We start from the raw sequence: 12,168 nt of genomic DNA, 5'->3' as shown, positions 1-12,168 counted from the left end.
ATCCGTATGCCTCTGCCAGTACATAAACGCATGTTCGCCATAAGGGCGAATTGCGTTCGCCCCAAGGACTAATTGAGTTGTAATTCATGGTTTACTATAAAACCTATACAACTGAGCGAACAACTGAAAAATACCTTTCATTTTTATAGAATAAGGTTATGTTTTCAATATACGGTCATTTTTGAATGATGCGAAGCGTATCTTACCAAAATGCCGATGGTATAAAGATAATCGATAATTGAAAATTCTGAATTTTCCATCACCAGAAGTTATTAATACTGTAACGAATCCAAATTCATCGTGAGATAATATTTGATAACATTTTATTTCGAAATTGTATTTATTTTTAGTATGAAGGGTGAAGTATTCGTTTTAAAGTCACAAATCATGCTAAACAAAACTGATCTTTGAAAATTACATAGATAAAAATGTCCGACTCAAGGGCGAAATGAACTTAAGGGCGAGTTACCCTATTTGAATTACTAGTAGTTAAGAACTTGCCAGTCACATCAATCTCCTCCACGACGGTTACATTAGTCTACATTCATGTGAGAGAATGGAACGACAACTCTGCATGGGGATTGGTAGTCTACATTCATGTGAGAGAATGGAACGACAACTCTGCATGGAGATTGGTAGTCTACATTCATGTGAGAGAATGGAACGACAACTCTGCATGGAGATTGGTAGTCTACATTCATGTGAGAGAATGGAAAGACAACTCTGCATGGAGATTGGTAGTCTACATTCATGTGAGAGAATGGAAAGACAACTATGCATGGAGATTGGTAGTCTACATTCTTGTGAGAGAAAGGAACGACAACTCTGCATGGAGATTGGTAGTCTACATTCATGTGAGAGAATGGAACGACAACTCTGCATGGAGATTGGTAGTCTACATTCATGTGAGAGAATGGAAAGACAACTATGCATGGAGATTGGTAGTCTACATTCATTTGAGAGAATGGAACGACAACTCTGCTCGGAGATTGGTGGTCTACATTCATGTTAGAGAATGGAACGACAACTCTGCATGGGGATTGCTCGTCAATCTACCGTAATAGGAGGTGTTTTGAATCCACCGAAGTTGAAAATCTTTAAACAGATTTGACTACAGAAGACCGCATTTCGTGTGGTTTTGCAATACTGTAATATAATGTTCTGTAAAGCAACGACCGGAAATATGCATTAGTCAGTGAAATCAAACAGTACACACCATTCATACATGAATCAGTTATAAAAAAAAGTCGACTTTACGGTCATTTATGTTAGTTATTTTTTCGGTACAAATCTTGTGTTACGCTCATGTTATAAAATATTACATTCTCTGGTTCGCAATTCAACAGACAAACATTAAAATATGATGATTGTAAAAATCCAATATTGTAGACCTACATGTGATGTATTTTTAATCTTAACATAGCTACAAAACGTTGACATTTGAGATGAATTATATTCCGAAATTTCCTGTAGAACCTTCTTGAGTTACATTAGTTATGTTATAGTTTATCAGCAGATTGCGTAATCCGCTTTAAAAGATTTTGAGCTAACCGGATAAGCCATTAGCTTATCGGGGATCGAACCAATAAATGCTGATGAAAATGACATTCTTATACAAAATATTTTATTACTTAGAAATCAAGCAACTTTTTTTATTTTTTAAACCAAGTTCTTTATTGTTTTTTTGGTTTTTGTTTTTTTAATATTTGGAATTAAATTTGGTTGAAGCAATAGTATAAAATTTAAAAAATTTGTATGAAGGGAAGTAATTCGCTATAAAAAAGACTTTAATTTAAAAGGGAGACGATATAACGTGCATTAGATTTTTAAAATATTGGGTGCCTATCGGATTTAAGAGTACACGGGCGATATTAATAAAACAAATCTTCACTTAGATCTACCATAGTTTCCTAAAAAAAAAAAGTTATATGAATTAAGCACTGCGTCTTGTTTGTTGTTCTGCATATTATCGGTGTATGAATTGTCGGAAAAATTTAGTCTATTTTAAATAACGCCGTCTGAGAGTAGATTTATCTTAACAATATTTGTAATGTCTCAGACATTTCATACACGGATGATATTCAAAGATACTATTACAACAGCAACAACAACATTTATTCAGCAGTAAAGCTTACACACGCTCATTGCATACATTATAATGTACAGTATATATGTATTATAGGATTTATAACTTAATGGTAGATCTACACGATAGATGTTTGACAATAGTGTTATGAACTGGTAGATCTAAACATGGTCAGTTTTTTTTTATAAACAACTGCCATTCCGGTATGTAGTGAGTTATGTAAGTGGGCGGGTCGGGGTTGTTGCGTGTACAACAATAACACTATCTTACTTGTTTTTTTAAGAACTTACATTACGCTAGTTCAAACTAATGCATTTTATTTAGTTGTTGACATTTCGTGTAAAAAGAAATTGTATACATATAATTGTTCCGACTTAGTCTTTTGAATCTGTAGCTTACGTGTGAAAGGAAACTAAATAAAATGGACCGTGCTCTGTAAAAGGGTGTTTAATGCACGTGCGTAAAGTGTCGTCCCAGATAAGCCTGTGCAGTCCGCACAGTGTAATCAAGGACAACACTTTCCGCCTTTACTTGATTTTTGCTAAGAAACGACTTTCTTGAAACGAAAAATATCATAAAAGCGGAAAGTGTTGTCCCTGATTGGCCTATGCGGACTGCATAGGCTAATCTGGGACGACACTTTATGCAAATGAATTAAACTCTCTTTTCACAAAGCATTGCTCAAAAATATAATTCAGGCCAAATTGTACTAACAGGTGGCGCAATAGTAACTCAACAGCATTTTCCTACCGCGATCCAGGACTCGAAAACGGCATTTTGTGTTCATTGTTTATCTTTTATAATAAGTTTTGTCTATTTAAAACAAAATAGGACTTTGTGAGTTAGTATATTACATTTTTTTTTATTCGAAAAGGTGTGAACAAGTCCCATTAAATAAGTACACTGCGTTCAAAATTTCATCCTAATATTTTGATCATGTAATACATGTAACTTGCAAGAAAATAATATTGGTTGTTAAGACTTTGATTATCTAGCTTACATTTCTTGCGAAAATAACCTAAATAAAATACATTAATGCCGACCAAGTGTTTTGATTATGTAGCCGGCATTTCGCGCGAAAAGAACCTAAGTAAAATACATTCATTCTTACCAAGGCCTTTTATTCGGTCAACAGGAAGTGCTTCTTAATGGTCAATATGAAGATCTATGTTTGCTGGCGCACGTGCAGAACTGTCCAACTAACGTTTTAAGGATGTGGAACATTCGTCGATATTTTACGGCCTTTTGATAAACTACCCACATTTTCTTTGGCAAGTTTAACCGACCTAAGCGCGAAGCGGTTAACCCGAATGAAATGTGCATACATAGGCCAGTGACTGAGCACAGACCTGTTTGAATCAAATGAAGGAGGCAGGAATCAGATTTGTATTATACCATACCCAATACAATGGGGCCTAGTTTTGATTAACCCATTTATGCCTAGCGTCCTGAAAAAAAGGACATTGCAAACAGCGTAGACCCTGATGAGACGCCGCATAATGCGGCGTCTCATCTGGGTCTGCGCTGTTTGCTTAAAGAAATTTCTGTAAGAAATATTCTAAATATAGAAATAAATATACCAGACACCCCTACTTTTGGAAATAAATTGATCCAATTTAGAAGGATGGGAGAGTCCACTGGGCATTAATGGGTTAAAATTTGCTGAATGCATTCGCGTTAAGTGTCGTCCCAGATAAGAATGTGCAGTGTGAAGATGATTCCTTTAAGAAGATATCTTAAAACGGAAAATTCAATACAAATATGCACATGCGTTAATCCCAGTGTTTCCCAGAATAAGAATGACGTGTTGTCGGTTTTTGATTCGAACTCGCTATCGAACTCGGGATGAGAGTCAATCGCTCAACCTTCGCACCTAACTGGCCGGACCGACAAGCCCTCGGGTGGTATTCACCAACCAATTCTACGCCATTAGTTTTGAGTGCTGGTGCACACTCTGGGTCCTAACTATGTTCCAAACAAACATAATCAACAACACTGTTATGCGATTTACGCGAGACGCATATAGAACTTAAGCCTTGATCCGAGCATGGTCGTAACATAAAGCAGCCTAAGTATCAACTACGTATTACAAATTTTTCAGAAATATGCCTTCTTAATTGGATAATTTTCCTACTACTGAAATGATTCTTATATTGATCTAACTTAGTAAAATTTGAATTAGATCTAACTTCGATAAACCTTAATTAAATTTGTTATTGACTTGATTACTATCAGAAAGATGCTACAATCGTAATGTATTAGATCTATCTTTGAGTAAACCGTATTTTAATTTTGATATTACTAGTATTATTTAATTTACAACTAAAATAGTCCTATGGAACTGGTTGTTATATTAAATTTTAAAATCAATGAAACCTCATAATATTATGTATGTTTAATAGTCATATATTATTTTGCTAAATTTTAAACTTTAAAAGTTTTATGTCAAGTTAAATTGTTTGCCTGTGTATACATGCTGATAATATTCTATTCAGTGATGCAATAATTATGATAATCGTGTACATATCATGTATGTTTGATGTATTTAAACTTCTGTATGATTGCCGTAGTTCTTTTGATGGCGCACAGAATCGCAGAGCTTTTAAAGGCCGCCGGACATGAATGGGCGTGTATGTAGGGATCGACCCAGTCAAATGAAGTTCGTGTTCCGGTGTGCCGTAATTGTTTTGTGGTTTTGTGCGAAATCAAAAGAACGTGTATCATAAGCTGTTATTTATTCGCAAAAAAGTACGGTCTGCATACGGTTTATTATTATTTTATAATTGAGTCATGTTCTGAAAAAACTGGGCATAATGCATGTGCGCAACGTGTCGTCCCAGATTAGCCTGTGCAGTCCGCAGTCCGCACAGGCTAATCAGAGACGACACTTTCCGCAGTAATTGTATTTTTTCCTAAAAAGAGACTTCATTTTAATTTAAAAATGTCATAAAAGCGGAAAGTGTCGTCCCTGATTAGCCTGTGCGGATGACACAGTCTAATCTTCCGGATTAGCCTGTGAGGACTGCACAGGCTTATCTTGGACGACACTTTAAGCACATGCATTATGCCCAGTTTTCTCAGAACAAGACTCGTATTGTATCCAACAACAACATAAATTTGATGTTGCCACGAAGACGATCCCGCTAGAATTGATTTCGAACGCCGGTTTTTATCATGTGCGTCAAGAGAAAAGTACTCCGCTATACGATGTGGCACGGATTACTAATGTGTCTTGTTCTGTGAAAATTGGGCAAAATGCATGTGCGTAAAGTGTCGTCCCAGATTAGCATGTGCAGTCCGCACAGGCTAATCAGGGACGACACTTTCGGCTGTAATGGTATTTTTCGTTCAAAGGAAGTCCCTTTAACCGAAAATCTAGTTTAAGCGGAAAGTGTCGTCCCTGATTAGCCTGTGCGGACTTCATAGGCTAATCTGGGACGACACTTTACGCACATGCATTAAGCCCAATTTTCTCAGAACGCAGCTGAAATAAGTCCTTACAGTCTCGGGTGCGGAAGGACCGTATAAAACACCCTTCAAAATACACCAACACACAAAATGCTATTCTTATAATCCTCTGCGTTGATGCGCAAATTTGGTGTAATTTAGAAGGCACTCAATAAAGAACCATGTAATGTTGTATTTTATGTAAGCTGGTTTATTGATAATGTGAAATACACGCATTTAACTAAACATTGTAAAGAATAAATAACAAATAAACAAATTTCAACTTTAACAGTTCAAGTTCATTTCTATTGATACAATCAACTATAACTGATGAGAATAGAGCCACAATGTATAATGCAACTAAACAATTCCCGTTCTAAAGCGGAAAGCATAACACACACATCTAGAATTAAGGTTAAGAAAGTATGGGTACATATTTGATTTGATTTGATTACGGTTCTAAGAAAAGAAAGTGTCTATAATATTGCAAAATCATTATGTTTTAATTGGTCTAAAAACAGATTATGCACCAATATCAGATCATTACTTCAGATGATGAGTTCCGATATATTTATTTTCAGATTAATATATTATATAGAATATTAAGTGCATTACATGTAATTAAGTACAGATCTACAGTTAATATGTGTGTGTTTACATTCATAGTGCATTTTACCCAGAATGGGCAGATACAATTTTACGTTACAATCTTCAAATATTTAGGTAACATACGAACCAATTTAACCGGACAACAATTTAAATTACATAGTCACTAAATATAGTTTAACGCCTTTTCGGTTTGACATGTAACATAACAAGTTATTTAACTATTTTATGATTAATATACAAATTCAAAGTTCATTGATGCTAAAATATTAGTAAGAAACAAAATAAAACATGCGATGTGTTTGTGAAACACTATGTCCCCATATATATGAGATACACATGCATGCCAAATATCAAATTGCTTGCTTCAATACTGCAAAAGTGAACATTAAATGAGCGATATTGACCCATATATTTGACCTTTGACCTTGAACGATGACCTTGACCTTTCACTACTCAAAATGTGCAGCTCCATGAGATACACATGCATGCCAAATATGAAGTTGCTATCTTCAATATTGCAAAAGTTATGGCAAATGTTCAAGTTTGACCAAACCAACAGACCAACTTACAGACCAACAGACAGGGCAAAAACAATACGTCCCCCACTATAGTGGTGGGGGACATAAAAAGGTGTTTCATACGTTCATTACCTAAGACCAGAACAGAATCAGTTCAATATTTCTAGATAATATATTCTAATTAAAGCGCTACAGTCGAGTAAATGTGCAAAAATAAAATAAAAACTCTCCCCGCTATATGTAACTAAATGATGGCAAAAAGTACATGTACTACACCATATATATACATGATTTTTACTCAAGTACCGGTAATGCATAGACGCAATAGGACTATAATTGCAACGCAAGCGCTACATTCATGACTGGCAATCAATCAACAGTCACAGGTTTCTAAAACACACATAAGCTGGTGATTACAACTGTGCAAAGCACATTTCAAGTTTTCTTCGAGGTATTGACAATTTTTGTTAAATATTGTAGTTTTTCACATTTTCAACTACTACAGTTCTGGCATTCTCATTACCCATACACTTTTTGCACAGAATCTATTGCACAGAATAAAGGTACATGCATAGTTATTCAATACAGTCAAACAATTTGAGTAGACTAATTAACACTGACATACCGTCTAAAAGTGAATACTTTTTTAAAATTATTGGTATTTATACAACATGAATAGCACTTTTTGTTTACTTCCGACCATTTTTTCCCAATTAAAATTATAATTTCGATCCGGAGGCATAAAAATATACACGAGTTCACTGTTTGTATCGGTGTACCGGATTAGATCTATTTTCGTTGTCATGTAACCAATACTGCCATTGTTAAGTACATAAAAAGTGTCATGTAGACATGTGCATAACATACGGACTACGACAATATATAACAAGTAAATAACATAACATATTACTATTACAACCTTATTTTAAACCCTGTTCTTGGAAACTGGACTTAATGCGTGTACGGAAAGTGTCGTCCCAATTTAGCCTGTGCAGTCCCCGAAGTCAAATCAGGATGACAATTTTTGATTGGATGTAATTTTTCTTTAAAAGAATATCTTTTTTAAAACAAAATCTCTAGCCGAAAAGTGTCGTCTATGCTTAAAATGTGCGGAAAGCAAGGGCAAATCTGGTACGTCACTCATGCATATGCATTTGATACAGTTTCTTGAACCCGATGCTCAAATTATGCAGTCAATAAACGGATTCCAAATCCGCTTTCAAAGATTTCATGCTAACCGGTTAAGCCATTGGCTTAAACGGGGATTGAACCGACTAAATAGTGCATCATGTTTGATTTATACAGTTTTTTTTATAAGATAATTTTCTGAAGATTCTTGTAAAAAATAATACCATACAAGGGATAAATAGTTATTCTTAAATAAAAAATATGCCAAAGAGCAGAATAGAAAGCGGAACTCTTAAAACGGTATACATTTATGAATTTAAGGGACGTAATAAATCTAATAAAGGGACACAATAAATAAGAGTAGCAGTTACTTCCCTTAAGTGCCGAAATAATGAGTTAAATTGCATTTTTTTCAACTTTTAAATATGATTTGACATCATTTACGTTGAATACAGGTGAGTAGTTGTCTTTCACTTAAAAACCCTACTGATTATAAGATTAAATAACCTGATTATAATTTTTAATAACCTCACTGATTATAATTTTCTTGCAAGGGAACCTGAAGTTCTTTTTGTTATTCTTTTTTTCATTTAATAATTGTATTCTTGTTTCCAAATGGTAAAGCCACATAAAAAACTGACAGAAAAATGGCAACATTAAATTTGCGAGTTTAGAATCTGAAAGCAAATATAAGAAAATATAAGAAAAAATATATAAACAAATATACCATTTATTTGTTTTGGTTAGACAATTATGGGATTTTCATGTTAATGTTTCCATTTTGAATCAATGAATGCCTAGTTTTAAATCACTGATATTCCACATTAAACAACGGAAATCATGAAATAAAATAATTCACACCACTTTTTGCAGGAATATTATCTAACATATTTAATCATTCAAACAGTACCATGGAGGAAAATGTAACCAAGAATAAACAAATAATTTTTGGGTAGTATCAAACATGAATAACAAAATAAACTATAATTCAAAGTAAATATAAATAACTTAGTAAAAATAAAACAAGAGGGCCATCATAGCCCTGAAACGCTCACCTGAGTTTGAGGATATTGACCTGGTCACTTAGTTTGAGCATGACCAATTGTCAATACTTGACCTGGTAACTTAGTTTGAGGATGACCAATTGTCAATACTCGACCTGGTCACTTAGTTTGAGGATGACCAATTGTCAATACTCGACCTGGTCACTTAGTTTGAGGATGACCAATTGTCAATACTCGACCTGGTCACTTAGTTTGAGGATGACCAATTGTCAATACTCGACCTGGTCACTTAGTTTGAGGATGACCAATTGTCAATACTTTACCTGGTCACTTAGTTATAGGATGCCCAATGGTCAATACTTGACCTGGTCACTTAGTTTGTGGATGACCAATGGTCAATACTTGACCTGGTCACTTAGTTTGAGGATGACCAAATATCAATACTTGATCTGGTCACTTAGCTTGTAGATGACCAAAGGTCAATACTTGACCTGGTCATTTAGTTTGAGGATGACCAATCGTCAATACTTGACATGGTCACTTAGTTTGAGGATGACCAATTGTCAATACTTGACCTGGTCACTTGGTTTAAGGATGACTAATTGTCAATACTTTATCTGGTCACTTAGTTTGAGGATGACCAATTGTCAATACTTGACCTGGTCACTTAGTTTGTGGATGACCAATCGTCAATACTTGACCTGGTCACTTAGTTTGAGGATGACCAAATGTCAATACTTGATCTGGTCACTTAGCTTGTAGATGACCAAAGGTCAATACTTGACCTGGTCACTTAGTTTGTGGATGACCAATGGTCAACACCTGACCTGGTCATTTAGTTTGTGGATGACTAAAGGTCAATACTTGACCTGGTCACTTAGTTTGAGGATGACCAATTGTCAATACATGACCTGGTCACTTAGTTTGAGGATGACCAATGGTGAATACTTGACCTGGTGTTTAGTTTGAGGATGACAAATTTGTCAATATTCGACCTGGTCACTTAGTTTCTTGATGCATGTGGCCAAGATTTATACCAGGTCAAAAAATGGTCAAGATAGACATTCTGACCAAGTTTCAATAAGAATGAGTCATACATCTAGCTTTTAAAGGGACAACAGTGTTTTTCTAATATTTGACCACATGACCTAAGTTTAGAATGCATGTCGTCCAGATTTGAACTTGATATTGTATAGATAAACATTTTGACCATGTTTCATCCAGATTGAATCATAAATGCAGTCTCTATGAAGTTATTACAGGTTTTTTGTATATGAAATATGACATGGTGACCTTGTTAATTGTCACACCTGACCAAGATTTGACCTCGTCCTTGATATTTTTAAGATAAACAGTCTGAGGAAGTTTTATCAAGACTGGATAAAAAATGTGGCCCCTTGTGCAATAACAAGTTAAAACTTGATAACGCGAACAACGCCGGACATAGGGCGATAATAATAGCTCAAATTAAGTAATTTGTGCTCAGGTTAGCAAAAATTAGTATGCAAATCACACATGCCTAAATCGGTTATTAGACTCCTGTAAGTTAAAGGGACTGTTATCAAATGAAATTCCGAAATTCCAATCAATCTTCAACATGTAATATTCACACATTGAGGAACAAACAACACAGACATTTCATGTAACACCATAGATAATGCCATTGTAAAAGCACATGTAATGTCAACATTGGTGATATGTTGAGCTTGCCATTGATGGTGACAAAATATAAACTTAACATTTGTGACAATACCTCTTGTAGTTAAACAAAAAAGACAATGAACACGCGAAACATTCATTGAAATAAACAAACACTTAAGAAATCTGTAAACATTACATGCATTTAATTATCACAACATTATATTATTTACGTTATAACTTGATTTTACATAATTTATAAATTATACATCAATAAAATTACTTATTTTAATTGTTGGAAATTTTATTATTTACATTCAAACTGTATTATTGCCATGTTCCTGAAAATCAAGATGTACAGGAAATGCCAAAGTAATGAATAAAGTTACTGAAACTACTGAAACAAGCAAATTCGTTGAGTTGATATCCCCAGCCAATATGCTTCTGGACACAAAAGTGTTATATTTGACACTCAAAAAAGCATTTTTTCAAGATACAAAGGGCAATAACTCTGTTATTAACGGATGGTGTACAATGCCATTTGGCTTGCATCTTCCTCTTATTGATATACATACCCATACCAAGTTTCAATGAAATACACCAAAGCACTTCCAAGATATGGCTCAGGACACAAACAAAAAGCATTTTTTCAAGATACAAAGGGCCATAACTCCTTTATTAACAGATGGTGTACAATGCCATTTGGCGTGCATCATTCTCTTATCCATATATACACTCATACCAAGTTTCAATGAAATCCGCCAGAGCACTTCCAAGATATGGCTCCGGACAGACTGACGGAAAGACGGATGGAAGGACGGACGGACAACGCCAAAACAATATCCCTCCGCCTATGGCGGGGGATAATTAGTTAGCACACATGTTTATGCTAACAATATATGCTTCATTAAAATTTATTCAAATATGCCTAATGACCTAACATCACCATGGTGAAGCCCAGACTTTTGTTAGATCAACAGTTTTCTTGTAACCTAATTACCGTAGGTTTTTCATGTATAGCGCACAGTGTTTTACCTCCAAAATTCAAATTAAAAAGCTGGTGCTCGCTATACATTGATACAACGCTATCCTGGCTGCTAAATTGGTAAAAAAATATGTTGTGTAATTGTAAATAATCAAAATGCATACATGCCATACGTCCCGATCTCGGCGGAACAGTCCCGCTTTTGGGCCCTTTGTCCCGCCGTCCCGCCATGAGACGATTTGTCCCGACATTCCTAAAAAACGATGTAAGGTGTATCGGTTCCCAATAAAATTCGCTATTCAAGCTCTGTTTCGCTAACACTTAACACCTCTAATCCCTTTATTGCCCTCCAATTAACAATTCGATTCTACTTATCGTGTGTACCAGTGTTGTTTATGACACCTTATCAGCGATTTATCGGCTAATTATTGATTTCATCAGGCATTCACACCATGGTGGTCTTCAAGATAGTGGTCGCTTATTGCTATCGATTGTTTTATTATAATGAAATAAATGTTGAAAATGTGTTTATTTTGTATTTGTTTGAAACGGTTTACAAAACAATTGTTTTGTAAAATTAACGCTACGTCATAAATGAGTCTTTTACATTCAATGTTTAGTTCCAATATAGCGGGATATTCCGAATGTGCAATATACCAAAATCGCAACAAACAGTCCAATAAGTGATACCCATCCTGTCTAGTGTAATTGTAATAAAAACAACGAGGTGCTATGCATGACAGTCTGACCCTA

General features: G+C 34.9%; 1 long non-coding RNA gene across 3 annotated transcripts; it reads right to left on the bottom strand.

Moving 5' to 3' along the window:
* Positions 1-5,721: 5,721 nt before the first annotated feature.
* On the bottom strand, positions 5,722-11,915 carry LOC127848399 (uncharacterized). 3 transcript variants are annotated; one of them, XR_008034479.1, is made up of 2 exons: positions 9,578-11,915; positions 5,722-9,493 (listed from the first exon to the last, which is right to left on the bottom strand). It is a non-coding gene; the product is annotated as an uncharacterized LOC127848399 (long non-coding RNA). The 3 variants fall into 3 exon arrangements; XR_008034480.1 differs by having other exon boundaries at positions 9,662-11,915; XR_008034481.1 differs by having other exon boundaries at positions 5,722-9,367; positions 9,662-11,915.
* Positions 11,916-12,168: the final 253 nt, after the last annotated feature.

Source organism: Dreissena polymorpha, chromosome 10, assembly GCF_020536995.1.
Source record: "Dreissena polymorpha isolate Duluth1 chromosome 10, UMN_Dpol_1.0, whole genome shotgun sequence".
Lineage (NCBI taxonomy): Eukaryota > Metazoa > Mollusca > Bivalvia > Myida > Dreissenidae > Dreissena > Dreissena polymorpha.
Note: the sequence above shows the minus strand (reverse complement) of the source record. Positions and strands in the feature narration are given on the sequence as shown.